At 44.9% G+C, this 12500-nt stretch overlaps 2 non-coding genes across 2 annotated transcripts; both read right to left on the bottom strand.

The window, feature by feature from the left end:
- Positions 1-1646: 1646 nt before the first annotated feature.
- Positions 1647-1801, bottom strand: LOC126877610 (5.8S ribosomal RNA). Its single transcript, XR_007695180.1, has one exon. It is a non-coding gene; the product is annotated as a 5.8S ribosomal RNA (ribosomal RNA).
- A 3199-nt stretch (positions 1802-5000) lies between these two features.
- LOC126877605 (small subunit ribosomal RNA) lies at positions 5001-6924 on the bottom strand. The gene has a single exon (XR_007695175.1). It is a non-coding gene; the product is annotated as a small subunit ribosomal RNA (ribosomal RNA).
- Between the last annotated feature and the right edge of the window lie 5576 nt (positions 6925-12500).

Genomic DNA, 12500 nt, shown 5'->3' on the forward strand with positions numbered 1-12500 from the left:
GTGTAACGATCGTCCGGTTTTTAACGTCCGTCCTCTTTTTCTCCTACAGCCGTTTCTCTTCTCTCGACGATTCCAGCGGTTCCCGGTACGGGAACTCACGCAAGTGAAAAAGCGAGCGAGACGTACCGTCGGGTGGGTGTGTGTGTTCGGGGACTGGACGACCGGCGCGACGTTAGGATGCGCGGTCCAGCGATAGACGACGAAGAGGCATGGGATGACCAACACTCTCTTTTCTCTATTCTCGAAGCGTCGAATTGCCATAAAAAAAAAATCACACGCGCGCACGACATAGTCGTACGCGCGTGTATACCTCGTCTCTCTCAAAGTTTTTTTCTCGAGCCTCGCCAAAGGGGATCGTCTTCTTCCTCGTCTACGATCTCTCCGACGACGACGACCGTACGAACAACTTCGTAACGGACTCACATGCGCATCTTCCTCGGGTACAGAAACGCTGCGGAAAACACCTCGAGCTTGTAGTTACAGCAGCACCCGTGTATAGCCGATCTTAGACACACGCTAGTTCGCACACGCGTTACATATATAATATGTAAGATTTCCGACGAACGTGGCTTTTCGGGAGCCAGGCGCGCGGGCAGAGAGATACACGACGACGGGGAAAATTCGTCCCGATACGAGTACGTGTACTCTCCGATCTCCGCGCGACGCTGGGGATCATACCTCCCTAAGTCGTCAGAGCGCTCGAAGAAATCTCGCGTGTGCGTTCCCGGATCTACGGCTGATACTTTCGGGGCTTGTAAAAAAGCACAGAGCGTGTAAAACGCAACGACGACCCATCGATGCGACGGTCCTCGTTGTTGTCAGTCGCTTTCGCGAAGAGACGGAGTGGGCATTCGATCCCTGGGGCTGTACGAGAGTCTTAAGAAAAGACGGTAGATTATGGCAAAGTTTCGCACGCCATCGAGTTTAGGTTTTTTTTTTGGTTCTCTCTTCTCTCCTCTCTCGACCGAGTTCCCATATTTGCTTTCTCTCTCAGTCTCGCCAAATATAATATTCTTTTAAGACGACGTCGGGGGCGCGGACCTTCGTGCGTCGAACACCGGCAAACGTAGCATATATCGCCTGATATGAAAAAAAAATCGGTCACGAGGAGAACACTACGAGTATATACGTTCGATAACCGATACACGAAGCGGTGCATAAGCGGGCGGTCGCCCTCGTAAGGACGACTCACGACGCCGCGAGCACTCACGCAGGTCCGTGACCGGTTCTCTCCGCTCTTATTCGTATCCCTTCGTATACCTTCGTCCGACTCTGAAACGTTCTCTTATAATTTTTAAGAAGAACGACGGCGGGTTGTCAAGGCAAGAAGGGACAGAGAGAGACAGAGGTAGAGTTTCGTAGTCTCCCGTGAACACGATAGATTATATATCGAGCATGCGTACGACTTGCACGGTCTCTGCACGACCGCGACGAACGCCGACGAGCGTCCAACAATCGCTCGTACGTCGCGTATGTTCTCTCCGTCCGCTCTTATTCGTATCCTCGTTCTTGTACCTTCGTCCGACTCTGAAACGTTCTCTTATATAAAGAAGAACGACGGCGGGTTGTTAAGGCAAGAAGGGACAGAGAGAGACAGATACGGAGAGTAACGATACGCAACGCAAGCAGTCTTAGGTTTACGTGAGCAACCCTCAGCCAGGCGTGGTCCAGGAATTGTATCCGTGGACCGCAATGTGCGTTCGAAATGTCGATGTTCATGTGTCCTGCAGTTCACACGTTGACGCGCAATTAGCTGCGTTCTTCATCGACCCACGAGCCAAGTGATCCACCGTTCAGGGTAATCTTTTATAAATTTACAACAGTTCAATACTCAAATGTACTCTTCTCGGTTCTAGCGAAGCCGAGTTCCGTCACGTTCGACCAACGGGAATCGAACGCGCAGAAGTCGCCATAGGATTGACGACACAAAAACGTTCGAAAAAAAAAGAAAACGACGAACGCGCGAAGATACGCGCGTTCGCCGGCCGGGCGTAAAGTACATTATGATATATAACAACCATCGAGATCGAAGCTCCGTTCGTCAGGAAACGACGGGGATATATACACCCGATTCTGAATCCTCTGTACAGCACACGATCTCGCGAACGAGTAAGCACGGTGGCTAGCCCATGTTATATATGTGTTTGATTCTACTCTCTCGTCCAATTATTCAAGAAACAGCGCGCGTGCATCTCTCCATCGTTCGGGTGATAGTAAAGATTCGATGGGATTCGCGCGGCCGTCCGCCTCGAGCGGTCTTTCGTCCCAATATCCAGAAGCAGAGTTTGAAAAACTCTAGCGACGGCACGGGTGTCCGACTCACGACATCGAGGTTTCGAAGCCGGCGATCCCCTCCGAACGGATGGCGACCACGCGACCGACTGAAAGCATGAAAAATCGACGAAAGATAGAACACATCTCCGTTCGGGTGGTGTTTTTTCTTTAAAAAAAAAAAAAAAAACAAAAATTCGATGGGACTCGCAGCCATCGTCCTCGCGCGGTCTTTCGTCCCGATATCCAGAAGCAGAGTTTGAAAAACTCTAGCGACGGCACGGGTGTCCGACTCACGACAACGAGGATAGACAGCCGGTCCCCTCCGAACGGGTTATGCGATGATAAACTCGATGAAACTTTAGTCTCGTTCAGGTAGTGTGTGTCTTGTAAATCAAAAATTCGATGGGACACGCATCCATCGTCCTCGCGCGGTCTTTCGTCCCAACATCCAGAAGCAGAGTTTGAAAAACTCTAGCGACGGCACGGGTGTCCGACTCACGACAACGAGGATAGACAGCCGGTCCCCTCTGAACGGTATATTATATATGAGATGATAGACGACAAACTGGATGAAACTTTAAGTCTCGTTCAGGTAGTGTGTAAATCAAAAATTCGATGGGACTCGCATCCGTCGTCCTCGCGCGGTCTTTCGTCCCGATATCCAGAAGCAGAGTTTGAAAAACTCTAGCGACGGCACGGGTGTCCGACTCACGACAACGAGGAAAGACAGCCGGTCCCCTCTGAACGGTATATTATATGAAACTTTAAGTCTCGTTCAGGTAGTGTGTAAGTCAAAAATTCGATGGGACTCGCATCCGTCGTCCTCGCGCGGTCTTTCGTCCCGATATCCAGAAGCAGAGTTTGAAAAACTCTAGCGACGGCACGGGTGTCCGACTCACGACAACGAGGATAGACAGCCGGTCCCCTCTGAACGGTATATTATATATGCGATGATAGACGACAAACTGGATGAAACTTTAAGTCTCGTTCAGGTAGTGTGTAAATAAAAAATTCGATGGGACTCGCATCCGTCGTCCTCGCGCGGTCTTTCGTCCCGATATCCAGAAGCAGAGTTTGAAAAACTCTAGCGACGGCACGGGTGTCCGACTCACGACAACGAGGAAAGACAGCCGGTCCCCTCTGAACGGTATATTATATGAAACTTTAAGTCTCGTTCAGGTAGTGTGTAAGTCAAAAATTCGATGGGACTCGCATCCGTCGTCCTCGCGCGGTCTTTCGTCCCGATATCCAGAAGCAGAGTTTGAAAAACTCTAGCGACGGCACGGGTGTCCGACTCACGACAACGAGGATAGACAGCCGGTCCCCTCTGAACGGTATATAATATACATTATGCGACGGTAGACGATCAACTAGACGAAACTTTAGTCTCGTTCAGGTGGTGTAAAAAAAATTCGATGGGATACGCACGCACGGCTGTCGTCGTCCTCGAGCGGTCTTTCGTCCCAATATCCAGAAGCAGAGTTTGAAAAACTCTAGCGACGGCACGGGTGTCCGACTCACGACATCGAGGCTTCGAAGCCGGCGGCGTTCCCCTCTGAACGAACTTCGGCTAGACTAGTTACGAATCGTTGCTACACATCGTCTTCATCGTCGTCGTCGTCGACATCGACATCATCATCATATCATCATCATCATCATCATCATCATCATCGGTCATCGTCGCATAGCGGGCCAACATCCACGCGATGCGTCTTCGTTCTAGGTTACCCGATCCACGAGTATGTTACACGTGGTTTCGTTATTTCGAACGAAACGACATACGAAGAGCACACGCCCTTTGGGTAGGAAGCACGTTTCGAGAACGACGAGAGTTTCGATGAAAGAGACGAGAGAAGTCGACGCAGAAGGTATCCATGGATCTTCGAAGAGAACCTTCGAAGATGTATATCGGTATCCTTTCGCTCTGCGCGACTCGCTACAAGTTCTTTCGCTCTCGTCGACTCGTTCTAGACGCTTCGTTCGATCCCAAAGAGGAGTCTTCGATATGTCCCGTTGCTAGGAGGAGAACAAACGCAACACAGACCACGAAACATAGAAGAGAATAGGCGAGCATGATCACTCCGACACGAGGCACTTTAGAGATTTTCTTATTAGTTTGCATGGACTTTTATATTTCGTTTGTACGGTTTCCACGATGCAAATACGAAATACGAGATCGTGACGGCGGGTCTTTCTGTGTACGGCCTCTCGCAGGCGCCACGACTGCATTTCTCTTTACACCTGGTTTCCATCGTAATTTTTTCGTTTGATATCGAGCCTTAACTTTTGTTGGCTCTTTCGAAGCTAGAGTTCCCTTTTATTAGAATTTCATATATATATATATTATATGTTATATGTTTTATTCGGAGACGGCGGGTCTTTCTGTTTACGACCTCACGCAGGCGCCTCGAATAAGTTTCATTCGCATTTCGTTTTTATACTTGTATATATATATCTCTTCATCCCGATGATCGAGAGAGAGTGCCACCTTCTCTTCGTATAATTCCGTAGCTGGAGGGTCGTCTCCTCCTTAAGAATATTTCTATTCGTGCCAACGGAGGTTGCCAAGCTCCCTGGCGTTTTCGTTTGTTAAAGTATATAGCTTGTTAATACGTCGTATATACTTTCGTCGATACAGGAGGAGTACGGCTCCTTACCGACCATTGTGATATATATTTCATAGTTTTTATATGTGTTCAAGTCAAATTCTTTTGGTATCGTATCGTTAATGATCCTTCCGCAGGTTCACCTACGGAAACCTTGTTACGACTTTTACTTCCTCTAAATGATCAAGTTTGGTCATCTTCCCGGTAACATCGGCAATGCTTATCACATTGGCCGCGCACCAGTCCGAAGACCTCACTAAATCATTCAATCGGTAGTAGCGACGGGCGGTGTGTACAAAGGGCAGGGACGTAATCAACGCGAGCTTATGACTCGCGCTTACTGGGAATTCCTCGTTCATGGGGAATAATTGCAAGCCCCAATCCCTAGCACGAAGGAGGTTCAGCGGGTTACCCGGGCCTTTCGGCCAGGGAAAACACGCTGATTCCTTCAGTGTAGCGCGCGTGCGGCCCAGAACATCTAAGGGCATCACAGACCTGTTATTGCTCAATCTCGTGCGGCTAGAAGCCGCCTGTTCCTCTAAGAAGATTTGTTTGTACGTTGGTAGTAAAAACCCACCGACCGAAGCCGGGGGCCTTCGAGATACCATAAGTTACGTCTATTTAGCAGGCTAGAGTCTCGTTCGTTATCGGAATTAACCAGACAAATCGCTCCACCAACTAAGAACGGCCATGCACCACCACCCACCGAATCAAGAAAGAGCTATCAATCTGTCAATCCTTCCGGTGTCCGGGCCTGGTGAGGTTTCCCGTGTTGAGTCAAATTAAGCCGCAGGCTCCACTCCTGGTGGTGCCCTTCCGTCAATTCCTTTAAGTTTCAGCTTTGCAACCATACTTCCCCCGGAACCCAAAAGCTTTGGTTTCCCGGAAGCTGCCCGCCGAGTCATCGGAGGAACTTCGGCGGATCGCTGGCTGGCATCGTTTATGGTTAGAACTAGGGCGGTATCTGATCGCCTTCGAACCTCTAACTTTCGTTCTTGATTAATGAAAACATTTTTGGCAAATGCTTTCGCTTCTGTCCGTCTTGCGACGATCCAAGAATTTCACCTCTAACGTCGCAATACGAATGCCCCCATCTGTCCCTATTAATCATTACCATCGGGGCTCCGAAAACCAACAAAATAGAACCGAGGTCCTATTCCATTATTCCATGCACACAGTATTCAGGCGAAGGTAGCCTGCTTTAAGCACTCTAATTTGTTCAAAGTAAACGTATCGGCCCACCTCGACACTCAGTGAAGAGCACCGCGATGGGATATTAGTTGGACCGCCCGCGAGGAGCTAAGCCCACCGATAGGACGTACCACATAATGCCAGTTAAACACCGCGAGCGGTGAACCGACACTGTGACACACAGATTCAACTACGAGCTTTTTAACCGCAACAACTTTAATATACGCTATTGGAGCTGGAATTACCGCGGCTGCTGGCACCAGACTTGCCCTCCAATTGGTCCTCGTTAAAGGATTTAAAGTGTACTCATTCCGATTACGGGGCCTCGGATGAGTCCCGTATCGTTATTTTTCGTCACTACCTCCCCGTGCCGGGAGTGGGTAATTTGCGCGCCTGCTGCCTTCCTTGGATGTGGTAGCTGTTTCTCAGGCTCCCTCTCCGGAATCGAACCCTGATTCCCCGTTACCCGTTACAACCATGGTAGGCGCAGAACCTACCATCGACAGTTGATAAGGCAGACATTTGAAAGATGCGTCGCCGGTGCTAGATGACCATGCGATCAGCACAAAGTTATTCAGAGTCACCAAAACAAACGATGGACGGACAGACGAGCCATCCGCCACCGATTGGTTTTGATCTAATAAAAGCATTCCTACCATCTCTGGTCGGAATCTGTTTGCATGTATTAGCTCTAGAATTACCACAGTTATCCAAGTAAATGTAGGTATGATCTAAGAAACCATAACTGATTTAATGAGCCATTCGCGGTTTCACCTTAATGCGGCATGTACTGAGACATGCATGGCTTAATCTTTGAGACAAGCATATGACTACTGGCAGGATCAACCAGGGATCTTATTCGTATAACAATTCTTATAAATTTCGTTTAAGTTCTCTTCGTGTCGTAGGTGGGACGTAAGCACCGTACGACGAGACTTTTCGTTCTTAAGATAGATATATCTATAAAATATATCTCCTAGCGACGTTCGAGATACACCCATAGTTCAGTAATAATCTTCGAACGCCGCTCGCAGCCACTTTGTAATTCTCAACTCCACCTCCTCTCTTCTCTCTCTCTCTTTCTCATAGTCTTATATAAAATGTTTAGAATCGTACTTCTAAAGGAACATTTCCATAATGCTGTCTTCGTGTAAAAAGACTTATTAGAATATCTTAGCGGTAAAGCACGTATACGCACCTCACGCTGAACGAACAAGCGCGTATCCCAGTGCGTCGCGCTGGACATACCGTAAGAATATTCTTTCAATCGGTAGAACATTTTCGGCAGAAGACATACTACGCAAAGATAGTACGCTCCTACCGCCTCATCGGATACTTCTGCGAAAGCAGAAGTTTTTATAGAAAGCAGACGGTTATACTCTTTTGAATGAATCGATGCTCAGTTAGTACAAGCACACACGCATCTAACAATTTTTGTTAGAATACGTACACACAGGTCACCAGCTTCCCGACTCAGGGGAACCTTGCCACGATATTTGGTCATTACGTCCAGGACAGCGACCCGCGGCGCAGCAGTGTAGAGAAAAAACCAGAACGAGAACGGAGGAACAGTCGAGAAATAGCGTAAAATACACTAAGACTCGAGGAGCGGTGACTGAATTCTCAACCGAGGCCGTAGAATAGCCACGCGCTCAACGCTGTTCCGACCGAACCGTCCGGCTCGACGTCTCTCTTATAGATACGAAAGCGCCAGCCGGAAGGCCGGCGCCGGCCGGGCTAGCGGCCGCGCGCTTACGGTGCAAAACCTCCGTAGCAACGTACCGTTCGGAAGGGACGCTGGAACTTAGTCTCGCGAACGCTCGATCACTACTATACAAAGCCAATATCCAACCATCGAAATACATTACCAGACGTTTTATTAACATAATAGAAATGCATTTTTACCAAAAAATTAATTTTTTTTTTCACCGAAAAATTGCATCAGTAAACATACTCTTTTATCGAATACGGACAAAAAATAAGTTTATAATCAATTACAATACGTTAAAATAAGTAGAAATATGCAAAAAAATATATACCTTGTAACGTTAATTAACGAAAAAATTAGAAAAATATCCCAGTCGTGTCAGTTCGACGAACGCTAATTTTTTGAAAAAATCGATAAAAATGTTTAATCCCGACGTATTTAATAGAGATAGAACGATTCCCGTAAAAAAATTTATACCTTGTAACGCTTTTTAACGAATAAACTCGAAAAAACTTTTTCGCCCTCGGAATTTTTCTAAGTCCCAACGTACCGGCTCGGAATTTTTCTATGTTCCAACGACCGGTCGTGTCGGTCCAAACGTTTTTATATCCGTCTGCCGACGATATAAACGCTTAATCCCGACGTATTTTATCGAGTTATAACGATTTCTTGAAAAATATTCGTACGTTATAACGCTTTTTAACGAATTAATCGAAAAAGAGTGTTCGGTCCGAAAATTTTCTAAGTACGAACGACCGGCCGCATAGGTCCGTTTTTAAAAATCGTTCTCGGACGGAAATAAACCATTAATCCCGACGTATTTCGTCGAGTTACGTCGATTTATGCAAAAAAATTCATACCTTGTAACGCTTTTTAACGAATAAACTCGAAAAAACTTTTTCGCCCTCGGAATTTTTCTAAGTCCCAACGTACCGGCTCGGAATTTTTCTATGTTCCAACGACCGGTCGTGTCGGTCCAAACGTTTTTATATCCGTCTGCCGACGATATAAACGCTTAATCCCGACGTATTTTATCGAGTTATAACGATTTCTTGAAAAATATTCGTACGTTATAACGCTTTTTAACGAATTAATCGAAAAAGAGTGTTCGGTCCGAAAATTTTCCAAGTACGAACGACCGGCCGCATAGGTCCGTTTTTAAAAATCGTTCTCGGACGGAAATAAACCATTAATCCCGACGTATTTCGTCGAGTTACGTCGATTTATGCAAAAAAATTCATACCTTGTAACGCTTTTTAACGAATAAACTCGAAAAAACTTTTTCGCCCTCGGAATTTTTCTAAGTCCCAACGTACCGGCTCGGAATTTTTCTATGTTCCAACGACCGGTCGTGTCGGTCCAAACGTTTTTATATCCGTCTGCCGACGATATAAACGCTTAATCCCGACGTATTTTATCGAGTTATAACGATTTCTTGAAAAATATTCGTACGTTATAACGCTTTTTAACGAATTAATCGAAAAAGAGTGTTCGGTCCGAAAATTTTCTAAGTACGAACGACCGGCCGCATAGGTCCGTTTTTAAAAATCGTTCTCGGACGGAAATAAACCATTAATCCCGACGTATTTCGTCGAGTTACGTCGATTTATGCAAAAAAATTCATACCTTGTAACGCTTTTTAACGAATAAACTCGAAAAAACTTTTTCGCCCTCGGAATTTTTCTAAGTCCCAACGTACCGGCTCGGAATTTTTCTATGTTCCAACGACCGGTCGTGTCGGTCCAAACGTTTTTATATCCGTCTGCCGACGATATAAACGCTTAATCCCGACGTATTTTATCGAGTTATAACGATTTCTTGAAAAATATTCGTACGTTATAACGCTTTTTAACGAATTAATCGAAAAAGAGTGTTCGGTCCGAAAATTTTCCAAGTACGAACGACCGGCCGCATAGGTCCGTTTTTAAAAATCGTTCTCGGACGGAAATAAACCATTAATCCCGACGTATTTCGTCGAGTTACGTCGATTTATGCAAAAAAATTCATACCTTGTAACGCTTTTTAACGAATAAACTCGAAAAAACTTTTTCGCCCTCGGAATTTTTCTAAGTCCCAACGTACCGGCTCGGAATTTTTCTATGTTCCAACGACCGGTCGTGTCGGTCCAAACGTTTTTATATCCGTCTGCCGACGATATAAACGCTTAATTCCCGACGTATTTTATCGAGTTATAACGATTTCTTGAAAAATATTCGTACGTTATAACGCTTTTTAACGAATTAATCGAAAAAGAGTGTTCGGTCCGAAAATTTTCTAAGTACGAACGACCGGCCGCATAGGTCCGTTTTTAAAAATCGTTCTCGGACGGAAATAAACCATTAATCCCGACGTATTTCGTCGAGTTACGTCGATTTATGCAAAAAAATTCATACCTTGTAACGCTTTTTAACGAATAAACTCGAAAAAACTTTTTCGCCCTCGGAATTTTTCTAAGTCCCAACGTACCGGCTCGGAATTTTTCTATGTTCCAACGACCGGTCGTGTCGGTCCAAACGTTTTTATATCCGTCTGCCGACGATATAAACGCTTAATCCCGACGTATTTTATCGAGTTATAACGATTTCTTGAAAAATATTCGTACGTTATAACGCTTTTTAACGAATTAATCGAAAAAGAGTGTTCGGTCCGAAAATTTTCTAAGTACGAACGACCGGCCGCATAGGTCCGTTTTTAAAAATCGTTCTCGGACGGAAATAAACCATTAATCCCGACGTATTTCGTCGAGTTACGTCGATTTATGCAAAAAAATTCATACCTTGTAACGCTTTTTAACGAATAAACTCGAAAAAACTTTTTCGCCCTCGGAATTTTTCTAAGTCCCAACGTACCGGCTCGGAATTTTTCTATGTTCCAACGACCGGTCGTGTCGGTCCAAACGTTTTTATATCCGTCTGCCGACGATATAAACGCTTAATCCCGACGTATTTTATCGAGTTATAACGATTTCTTGAAAAATATTCGTACGTTATAACGCTTTTTAACGAATTAATCGAAAAAGAGTGTTCGGTCCGAAAATTTTCCAAGTACGAACGACCGGCCGCATAGGTCCGTTTTTAAAAATCGTTCTCGGACGGAAATAAACCATTAATCCCGACGTATTTCGTCGAGTTACGTCGATTTATGCAAAAAAATTCATACCTTGTAACGCTTTTTAACGAATAAACTCGAAAAAACTTTTTCGCCCTCGGAATTTTTCTAAGTCCCAACGTACCGGCTCGGAATTTTTCTATGTTCCAACGACCGGTCGTGTCGGTCCAAACGTTTTTATATCCGTCTGCCGACGATATAAACGCTTAATCCCGACGTATTTTATCGAGTTATAACGATTTCTTGAAAAATATTCGTACGTTATAACGCTTTTTAACGAATTAATCGAAAAAGAGTGTTCGGTCCGAAAATTTTCCAAGTACGAACGACCGGCCGCATAGGTCCGTTTTTAAAAATCGTTCTCGGACGGAAATAAACCATTAATCCCGACGTATTTCGTCGAGTTACGTCGATTTATGCAAAAAAATTCATACCTTGTAACGCTTTTTAACGAATAAACTCGAAAAAACTTTTTCGCCCTCGGAATTTTTCTAAGTCCCAACGTACCGGCTCGGAATTTTTCTATGTTCCAACGACCGGTCGTGTCGGTCCAAACGTTTTTATATCCGTCTGCCGACGATATAAACGCTTAATCCCGACGTATTTTATCGAGTTATAACGATTTCTTGAAAAATATTCGTACGTTATAACACTTTTTAACGAGTTATTTGGAGGGGATCTTTCGGCCTTTTCGTAGCGGTGCGAAAAAATTCTAAGTTCCAACGTCCCAGTCACGTTGGTCCGGAGGATGAAATTTTTCAAAAAAATAAAGTGAAATCGCTACTTTCGACTAGATTTCGTCGAAACGTAACGATTTCACGCAAAATTTCGATACGTTATAACGCTTTTTAGCGAGTTATTTCGAGTTGAACTTTCGGTACTTTCGTAACGGGGCGAAAAAATTCTAAGTTCCAACGTCCCGGTCACGTTGGTCCGGAGGATGAAATTTTTTAAAAAAATAAAGTGAAATCGCTACTTTCGACTAGATTTCGTCGAAACGTAACGATTTCACGCAAAATTTCGATACGTTATAACGCTTTTTAGCGAGTTATTTCGAGTTGAACTTTCGGTACTTTCGTAACGGGGCGAAAAAATTCTAAGTTCCAACGTCCCGGTCAGGTTGGTCCGGAGGACGAAATTTTTTAAAAAAATAAAGTGAAATCGCTACTTTCGACTAGATTTCGTCGAAACGTAACGATTTCACGCAAAATTTCGATACGTTATAACGCTTTTTAGCGAGTTATTTCGAGTTGAACTTTCGGTACTTTCGTAACGGGGCGAAAAAATTCTAAGTTCCAACGTCCCGGTCACGTTGGTCCGGAGGATGAAATTTTTTAAAAAAATAAAGTGAAATCGCTACTTTCGACTAGATTTCGTCGAAACGTAACGATTTCACGCAAAATTTCGATACGTTATAACGCTTTTTAGCGAGTTATTTCGAGTTGAACTTTCGGTACTTTCGTAACGGGGCGAAAAAATTCTAAGTTCCAACGTCCCGGTCACGTTGGTCCGGAGGATGAAATTTTTTAAAAAAATAAAGTGAAATCGCTACTTTCGACTAGATTTCGTCGAAACGTAACGATTTCACGCAAAATTTCGATACGTTATAACGC

This window comes from Bombus huntii, unplaced genomic scaffold (genome assembly GCF_024542735.1).
Source record: "Bombus huntii isolate Logan2020A unplaced genomic scaffold, iyBomHunt1.1 ctg00000196.1, whole genome shotgun sequence".
Lineage (NCBI taxonomy): Eukaryota > Metazoa > Arthropoda > Insecta > Hymenoptera > Apidae > Bombus > Bombus huntii.